Genomic DNA, 10,381 nt, shown 5'->3' with positions numbered 1-10,381 from the left:
CTTTACGACAGCTCACTGAAGGAAGGTGATACTGTTCCCATTTTGTAGATGGAATAGACAAAACCTGAATTTAAGTAGCTTGCTCAAGGTTACATATTGAATATGGAAAGTTCAAATCATCTCAGTAATGAATATACCATATATACTTGCTGTATTGTATCTATGATAATTCAGTTACCCACAATACCCTTTTAAATTTCTGTTAATGACATACCTTTAAATGTCTCCTTGATGAACAGAATCATGGTCTTTAAAAACATTTTCATGGGTTGATTGCATTTTCAAGCTCTAAAGGATTGAAAGATAAATCTTCACGTTAAAGGTGAGAGTGAAGTATCTGCTCTTGGGTTATAGAACCAGATAGTACTAGAACTAAGATTACAGGGTAAGGCTGCTTTTATCTTTTTTCTTTTTCTTTTTTTTTTTGACATGGGGTCTCACTGTATTGCCCAGGCTGGAATGCAGTGGCATGATCTCAGCTCACGGCAGCCTCTGCCTCTTGGGCTCAAGCAATTCTCCTGCTTCGGCTTTCCAAGTATTTGGGACCACAGGCGCACACCACAGGCCTGGCTAATTTTTTTGTTTTATTTTTGGTAGAGACGGGGTTTCACCGTGTTGCCAGGCTGGTCTCGAACTCCTGAGCTCAAGTGATTCACCCACCTTGGCCTCCCAAAGTGTCAGGCTTACAGGCGTCAGCCACTGCGCCCAGCTCACAGGGTAAGGCTTCTGTCTGGTGTGTTGTATTACGGATTTTGCTTAATAGGCACAGTGAGGCATTAAAAAGAAAATTCAGTGTGCCTGTAGAAAGGATAATCCTTGTTTAAAGTCTCCAAATTGCAGTCAAAGATGTTTTGACTGTGCCTTTTTTTGTTCCCCTGCTGTCCCTTATGTAGACTTCTGTCAGTACCCATGGCAGCCTGTCATCTTGTTGACATCTCCCTCTGGACTGTGAGCTCTGTATCTGGCTTGTTTTTCATCCCCAGCTTCTAGTTCACAATTAGGTAGAACCCTATTACTCTTTGAAGAAGGAACAAGAAAATGTGGGCCAGTTTTCATTTGCCATTCTTCCATGTGAGTTAGTATGGTTCGTAAGTATTCCTGGTGATACGCTAGTATTGGCAATTCTGTGAGGTTGAACAAAGGGGTGGTATGGTGTGCTAGCATGGGAATTAGGAGACCTCTGGGTCTTGACAGTGCCCTGGCCACTAAGCAAAGGCAGTTCATCCTTGGAGTCTCAGTGTGCTTTTTTGTTAATTGAGATATGCTTGAAGTGTCGGCCCTAAATAGTCTGATTCTGTGACCTACAAACCCTTACTTAATTCAGTGTTACTATAAATGATTCTTCCCTTAAACCTAGTTTTTACTTAGCAAAAGAGAAAAAAAAAAAAGGAAACGCTCATGTCAGGCTGCCTGGGTTTGAACCCCAGATCCCCTCTTAGTTGGAGGCAAGTTGTATGATGCTTCAGCTTTTGGTTCCTGCCTCCTAAGGTTGTTAGGAGTTAACTGTGTGTAGCTGCTTAGAACATTGCCTGGGTCTCAGTAAGCTGCTTAAGTGACTGCTCTCATTTTCGCTGTAAAGCACCATACTGTAAAAACATCCCATGAAGCATGGGGCGGGGAAGAGTATATGGTACCTTATGGATTTTGATGTGGTGGGGTAGTAGGTAAATTCTGAATATGTAAGCTAAATAGTATTCTTTTTGTAACTAAAGGATAAAAGTTTTAAGATATGGCTAGCACTGGATTTTAATGATGAACCAGAGTAATAAGGCTGGCAAGGGGAGTTTTTGTTTTGTAATAAATCTCTTACACCTGCACATCCAGTTCTTTTTAAAAACACGTTTGAAGAGGCTCCGTATTTCTCAGTGAAGCTGTTGGGGTTCATGTTATTTTTGAAAATCATCTTGCAATTTATTTCAGCATCAGACTGAACCACCCAAAGAAAATTAGTCTATTTCTGAACAGTTTTTTCAGAAACCATATTGGTCTGATCACCCAACATTTATAGAAATAGGCGCTTAAGGCCTAGAGGCATTTCAGAAAGGAGAATGAGAAATACTGTGGTCAAGAGTAGTGTTCAGATGGAGAACATCAAGCATCTGCTCTGCCCTTCCACACACATCCTCATTTCATGTTCACAGCTGCCCTAGGTAACCTTGTTATCTGTAATGAAACAGCCTCAAGGAGCGCAGAGGCACCCACCCCTCACGTTTGGTCTGTTGCCGTTTCCGGCTTGGTTGGAATAGGGTAGGAGCCTTTTGGCAGGGAGCACATTCTCAGTAATGCAGAGTGCACTCACCTGGGTTCTAGCTTCAACACTTAGGATTTGCTTGATATTTTGTATTCTCTGAGGCACTGCCTGTATTTGTTTCTGCTATCACAGTCCAGAGTCAAGCTTCATTTATAAAGACTGGGCAGGGCACGGTGGCTCACTCCTGTTAATTCCAGCACTTTGGGAGACTGAGGTGGGTGGATCACTTTAGGTCAGGAGTTCAAGACCAGCCTGGTCAACATGATGAAACCCCATCTCTACTAAAAAATACAAAAAGGCCGGGCACGGTGGCTCACGCCTGTAATCCCAACACTTTGGGAGGCCAAGGTGGGCAGAACACCTGAGGTCAGGAGTTCGAGACCATCCTGGCGAACATAGTGAAACCTCCCCTCTACTAAAAATACAAAAATTAGCCGGGTGTGGTGGTGCATGCCTGTAATCCCAGCTACTTGGGAGGCTGAGGCAGGAGAATTGCTTAAACCTGGGAGGTGGAGATGGCGGTGAGCTGAGATCGTGCCACTGCACTCCAGCCTGGGAGATAGAACGAGACTCCATCTCAAAAAAGAACAAAAAAAATTAGCCGAGCGTGGTGGTGCACGCCTGTAATCCCAGCTACTCACGAGGCTGAGGCAGGAGAATCACTTGAACCCAGGAGGAGGAGGTTGCAGTGAGTCAAGGTTGCACCACTGCACTCCAGCCTGGGTGACAGAGTGAGACTGTCTCAAAAAATAAGTACATAAATAATAAGTAAAAGCTACTAACAATTAAAAAATAAATAAATAAAGACAAGACTGTCTGGAAAATGGCTCTCCTAAAAGGACCCGGTGGTTGCCATCATCCACAGTGGAAGATTCAAAGCAGTTGGTCCTCGGTACGTATGAGAACCGGATTTCATTCCCTTGAATTCTACAGAGCAGTTTATTAGAGTGAATGCATTTTAAGGCCTTGCATTTGATATGTCATCCAGTTCATAATCAAGTTGCCTTTTTCTGGCTAAAACATAATGATTATGTATTTTTCTCATTTGGTCCTACAAGCTGCTGGCCCTTTGTCCCTCCTCTGTGGGAATCAGATCTAGAGCAGGCTGAGCCTGCAGACACAGCAGTGGCCAAAAGGTCACTCTAAGTGTTTTGTCTTGACTCCTTACTTGAAGTCCACCCAAATAGCACACATCTGGTTTATACTGAAGCCCCCTGCCTAGAAATACTCATTTCAGGAACCACCAGTAAGCATCTGTGACCACACAGGCTTTTTGACTGATGGCTTCCCGGATCTGGTTTCAAGGGATAACCCCGTCTGTGTGCATCCATGGTCTTCTCTCTACAGCGAGGACCTTGCTGTGCCGCTTGTGGTCCACACAAGGGGCTCAGAGCTGAGTCTGAACTGCTTCATGGTCACCAGCTCCTGTCCCTTCCAGTCTTGAGAGGCTTTTCTCTCCAGATGGAACCTTTCCTTCCCGCCGTTTTCTCGGTCTCTGGCTGTTTTTCTCTTGTGCCCGTCTAATTGGACACCTCCTGGCTTCCATCTCTGTGGTTCTCCTGCCTCACTTCCTGTTCTGTTGTTTTTCCCTTTTGTCAAAATATCTCCTATGTTCTTGGCTTCCTTTTCGTCGCCAGGTTTTCAGCTTTCCTTTAGCTCTTCTTCTAATATGGCTTCTGCCCACAAAAGCCTGCTCTGTCAGGATCTCATGGTTCTCCACTTGCCAGAACCTTCTTCAGCCTCAGTTCCTCGGCCTCAACTTGTGTGTTTAACCCATTGACCACCACCCTCCATATTCACCTTCATTTCTTTGACCCTGCTCCTCACTCCTTTTCTGTTGAGGAATCTGTTGACTAACTCCAAGCTCACTCAGGCTCACCGTCCTGCTCTGCACCAGCCTTTCCAGAGCGTGCCAGTTCTCATGGCTTCATCTGTTAACTGTTGATCACTTCAGTCCTGATTTTTAGACCTAAATGGTTTCCTTAACGCCATTCTAACTGCCTGTGACTCATTTTCACTTACAGTGTTTATTGTAACGCCAAACCAACAAATCACAGGTGCTTGCTTCTCTCCGTAAATCTCCAGTCTAACTTTTTGTCATTCAACATGACTCGTTTATCCAACCTGAAATCGCATAGAGCCCCAAGTATGGTGTTTTGTACATAGGTATTTAATAAGTGACTTCCAGTTTTGGCTCTGCTATGAATAAAAAGAGATTTCAGTTCTCTTCACTTGGAAATCTAACAACTCAGAGAACATTGAAGAAATCAGAATTTAGTTGGGATGAAATACTTGTGGTTTAAAATATTTCTGTTCATATTTTCTAATTTATTGCAGGAGGTCTTGGGTTTTCTATTTGAGTTCTAGTGCTTGCAAACTCAATGTGATTTCTGTCAGCATATCTTAGGTTTGTTTGTTATGAAACTTTTGCAGTGTGAGGTTCTATCTGAAAATGTTATTTAGCTATCTTCTGGGACTATTTAATGAAAGTGGGGTCATGAATCCTTAAAATTCTTGTGCAGCTTTGAGAAACATTTCTGTTATTTGGGTATCAGTTTGTAAGTGTGGTAAAGCCAAGATGGAAACGAGCACTTTGCTTTCTTGGTTGTTCTTACTGGTCTAACCTCCTGCTTGAACTAGTCTGCTGTCCTGTCAAATGCATCTTTTTATTTACATGTCCCTTAAATTAAAGCTGATCATGAAAGTATTTGTGTGCAACATGAAATGTTTTCTAAAGTACCAGTGCGTATTCCTGCTTGGTCTCAAGACGCACGAGGAATCCAAAATAGAAGCAAAAAAAGAAAAGAAAAAAATCACAATTTTGATCAGAATGTCCTCCTGGAAATTATTTAAAAGTTTGGCCGGGCACGGTGGCTCACGCCTGTAATCCCAGCACTTTGGGAGGCTGAGGTGGATGGATCACAAGGTCAGGAGTTCGAGACTACCTTGACCAATATGGTGAAACCTCGTCTCTACTAAAAATACAAAAATTAGCTGGGCGTGGTGGCACGCGCCTGTCATCCCAGCTACTCAGGAGGCTGAGGCAGGAGAATCACTTGAACCCGGGAGGCAGAGGTTGCAGTAAGCTGAGATCACGCCACTGCACTTCAGCCTGGGTGCTTCCGTCTCAAAAAAAAAAAAAAAAGTTCACACATTTTTAGACATTTCAGTGATGTTTTAGAATAAAGGTGATTTAAGATTGGTTTTACAGGCACTGTTGGGCTGTCAGCTAGTTGGCTTTTCAGATGATGATCATAAAGACACTCCCCCTCACACAGGTATATGAGTAAGTAAGGTCTACCCCACGCACACTCCCATACTGAGTTTCCATTCCCAATAATTGCACAGACTGCATACTCTGATCGCTTATTAAACATTTCTAAGGAAGCCGAGATGGATCCTTGATGTAATTTTCTCATCTGTATACCCACCCAGTAAGTCAGTACCACCTAAGATTTCTTTCCCTTCAAGATTGTATTCTAAGCAGTAGAACTAAAGTGTTCTTCATGGAAAAAGTAACTTTTAATTAGAGGCTGTGCAAACTCTGGAGAATCAGTCTTTGTTACCAGATAATAATGTTTTTAGCTTTTTCTGCTGAGAGGAAAAAATGCTTTGAAGAATAAAAAATACTAGAGCATAACAAGCTTGGGGAGTTAGGAAAAAATATATTAGGGCAGTAAGAACCAGCATTATGTCTTCTCTGCAATGCTTGAAACATTCAGTATTAAACTTTGGATTAATCCAAAGTCTGAAGAGAAATACACCAAAATGCTAAAGCCGTTTTTGGTTAGGATAGTGGACTTTGTTTTTCTTCTTCAGAATGTTTGTAATGAGCCTATATTTTATAATGGAAGCAATAAATGCAAATGTGAAATTTATCTGAGCCTCCTACAATAAGTATAATAACCCCAGTGGTTGTGGACAGCTTATTTGTGGCCCCAGAAGAAACGGAGCCACTTTTTAAAACTTGGGTGCATTGTCACTACATAGTGACAGAAAATCAAGATATTCTTTTTTCTTTTTTTTTAAACGGTGTCTCACTCTGTTGCGCAGCTGGAGTGCAATGGCACAATCTTGGCTCACTGCAACCTCCGCCTCCCGGGTTCAAGCGATTATCCTGCCTCAGCTTCCTTAGTAGCTGGTATTACAGGAATGTGCCACCACGCCCAGCTAATTTTTGTATTTTTAATAGAGACGGGGTTTCACCATGTTGGTCAGGCTGGTTTTGAACTCCCAACCTCAGATGATCCACCTGCCTAGGCCTCCCAAAGTGGTGGGATTGCAGGTGTGAGCCACCGCGCCCAGCCCAAGATAGATTATTTTTTTGTTTTTGTTTTTTTGACACGGAGTCTCGCTCTGTCGTCCAGGCTGGAGTGCAGTGGCGTGATCTCGGTTCACTGCAAGCTCCGCCTCCCGGGTTCACCCCATTCTCCTGTCTCAGCCTCCTGAGTAGCTGGGACTACAGGTGCCCGCCACCACACCCGGCTAATTTTTTTGTATTTTTAGTAGAGACGGGGTTTCACCGTGTTAGCCAGGATGGTCTCAATCTCCTGACCTCGTGATCCGCCCACCTTGGCCCCCCAAAGTGCTGGGATTACAGGCGTGAGCTACCGCCCCGGCCCCAAGATAGATTCTTAATAGAAAACCCTTGAAAGCATTTCTCCTTTTCAGGGACTCAGCCTTTCTCTTTGCTGTTTGTAAAAACATGAGCTCCTCTCTGCTGCCGAGTTGGTGCCAGGCCAGTGCTCAGTGCAGCCACTCCTGCCCCACCCCCTTGCCTCTCGGGCTTTATGCCCACAAGAGTCCAAGCCACTCTATCAGATCCTGACTCTTCTCTTCCGGAAACTCTCCTCTGGCTTCCACTGGCATCTAGGTGAGCACAAGTGCTCCACCACTGCCTGCAGGGCTCTCCAGTATCTCGCCCTCCCTGCCTTGCCCCTTCCTGTGCTGCCCTCCAGGCTTCCTGGCCAGCCACCTCCTCATCTTCTACCCTGCCAGGCTTGTCCAGGATCAGGGCCTCGGCAGTAATCCCCTCTGCCCAGGTCTCAGCCCCTATCTTCCCTGCTCTTAGTCTTCCTGAAAACTCCCCTCATGGAAGGCCCCACACACCCTGCTCTGTTCTCATTATCTTCACCACTATCAGAAGTTACCTTGGGCTGGCCGCAGTGGCTCACACCTGTAATCCCAGCACTTTGGGAGGCTGAGGTGGGCAGATCACTTGAGGTCAGGAGTTCGAGACCAACCTGGCCAACATGGTGAAACCCTGTGTCTACTAAAAATACAAAAATTAGCCAGGTGTGGCACGCACCTGTAATCCCAGCTACTTGGAAAGCTGAGGCAGGAGAATCACTTGAACCCGGGAGGCAGAGGTTGCAGTGAGCCGAGATCATGCCACTGCACTGCAGCCTGGGCGACAGAGCAAGTCTCTCTGTCTCTCTCAGCCTGGGCGACAGAGCGAGACAGACTCTCTCTCTCTCTCTCTCTCTCTCTCACACACACACACACACACACACACACACAGAAGTTACCTTGTCCTTCCATTGCCCGTCACCCCTTGTGAATGTAAGCTTATGACAGCAAGAATTTTGTCACCAGCTCACCAAGTCTTAAAACAGGACCTGACACACGTGGTAGGTGTTTCATGTGAATTATTTATCACACTGTGAAGTAGGTGTATCTCCATTTTGCAAATAAGGAAATTGAACACAGGTTAAATAAGCTTGCCAGAAATTCCACAACCGTTAAGTGGCAGAGCTGGACACAGGTTTGTGTGTCCTGTTCACAAATGCGTGCATCTCTGGCTGGGAACTTGCAGGGTTATGGATCAGACTGCTCCACCTTGAGAAGTTGAAATGGCATCTTGGTTGTACATTGCAGCTCAAACCAGGAAGCATTTACTAAAACAAAAACTTAACGGAAACTGGCAAGCAAGTGCATAGGCGTTGCTATAGATGGTTTCTGTGAAATTCCATTAGGTGAGTTCCATAAAGGGAAGTGAAACAATAGATCACAGCTGTAGCTTCAAAATAAAAAGTTGGTTCCTAAATTGAGTGAATTGTAATCTTAACTATTTTCTGCTTAAACGCATAATGACAAAGTTACCAAATTCCCAGTGGAAACAACTCCGTAACATATCACAGGCGCACAAAGCTGCCACACAAACCCCGTGAGGAAAGAGACCAAAGGAAAACTATTTGTTCAAGCTCCCTTTGAGTAGTGCCTCACGTCAGGAGACTAGCTGTGTCTTTAAGAATTTGTAAAAGGCTGGGCACAGTTGCTCATACGTGTAATCCCAGCACTTTGGGAGGCCAAGGCAGGTGGGTCACCTGAGGTTAGGAGTTTGAGACCAGCCTGGCCAACATGGTGAAACCCCGTCTCTACTAAATATGCAAAAATTAGCCAGGCATGGTGGTGGGCGCCTATAGTCCCAGCTGCTTGGGAGGCTGAGGCAGGAAAATCGCTTGAACTCAGGAGGTGGAGGTTGCAGTGAGCCGAGAGTGTGCCACTGCACTTCACCCTGGGTGACAGAGTGAGACCCCGTCTCCAAAAAAAAAAACAGAAGAGAATTTGTAAAAGTTGGCTGGGCACAGTGGCTCACGCCTGTAATCCCAGCACTTTGGAGGCCAAGGCGGGAGGATGACGAGCCCAAGATTTTGAGACCAGCCTGGTTGACAGAGTGAGACCCCCATCTGTGTTTTAAATTATATGTATGTGTTTTTAAAAAAGAATTTGTAAAAGTATACTTCTATGGTTTTTTTTTGTTTGTTTGTATGTTTGTTTCTTTTTTGAGATGGAGTCTTGCTCTGTCACCCAGGCTGGAGTGCAGTGGCACAGTCTTGGCTCACTGCAACCTCCGCCTCTCAGGTTCAAGCAATTCTTCTGCCTCAGCCTCTCGAGTAGCTGGGACTGCAGGCAGGTGCCACTACCCCGGCTAATTTTTGTGTGTTTTTTTTTTTTTTTTTTTTGAGACGGAGTCTCGCTCTGTCACCCAGGCTGGAGTGCAGTGGCACGATCTTGGCTCACTGCAAGCTCTGCCTCCAGGGTTCTGGCCATTCTCCTGCCTCAGCCTCCCGAGTAGCTGGGACTACAGGCGCCAGCCACCACGCCCAGCTAATTTTTTATATTTTTAGTAGAGACGGGGTTTCACCGTGTTAGCCAGGCTGGTCTCGATCTCCTGACCTCGTGATCCACCCGCCTCACCCTCCCAAAGTGCTGGGATTACAGGCGTGAGCCACCGCGCCCGGCCCACTTCTGTGTTTTTTAAGTCAGAGCCTCGCTCTGTTGCCGAGGCTGGAGTGGAGTGCTGTGGCGCCATCTCAGCTCACTGCAACCCCCGCTTCCCAGGTTCAAGGGATTCTTGTTCCTCAGCCACCCAAGTAGGTGTGATTACAGTCACATGCCCCCATGCCCAGCTAATTTTTTTTGAATTTTTAGTAGAGACAGGGTGTCGCCGTGCTGCCCAGGCTGGTCTCGAACTCATGGCCTCAGGTGATCCTCCCAACTCGGCCTCCCAAAGTGCTGGGATTACAGGTGTGAACCACCACGCCCAGTTCTAAGTTTCTCATAAGGGAATAAATAGTTACTCGTGTCTGTGTTTTTTTTTTGGTTTCATAATTTTAAATCTGTAGTATTTCTCTGCAAGAGTTCCCTAAATGATGTGAAAACATTTTAAAGCATACCTGGTTATCCCCAGGCTCCCTTGATGCCCCTCCGATGAGTGTGTTTTGCTGCCCTCTGCCGCTCATGTGCGGTACAGCAGTGACTGAACAACCCATTCCCGGGTCTGCCCCTTGGTATTGCCAGAAAGCTGGAGAAGCCTGGGAAGAAGACAAGATTGTTAGGAACCATTCTCTCCTAAAGCAAACCCCCTACTCCAACCAGCCCAACAGCCTGTGCTCCACCCCTACCCCAGAATTAAAATGAAAATGAAAAATGCTGCTTTTGCTAAGACATCAGTGAAATAATCTCGGATGTTTTAAGTAATTTGAATGGTTTGTGTTGGCAGAAAGATGAATGCTGTGAGACAAGCCCGTGGGTCATCTGTAGAGCTGCCTGACCACGCCCAACATGTGCTGCAGCTTGCCTCCCAAAGGAGCAGTCTTTGAGGACAGACAAAGCTGGCCACCTGTC

This window comes from Gorilla gorilla, chromosome 5 (genome assembly GCF_029281585.2).
Source record: "Gorilla gorilla gorilla isolate KB3781 chromosome 5, NHGRI_mGorGor1-v2.1_pri, whole genome shotgun sequence".
NCBI lineage: Eukaryota > Metazoa > Chordata > Mammalia > Primates > Hominidae > Gorilla > Gorilla gorilla.
This window is presented reverse-complemented; position numbering follows the sequence as displayed.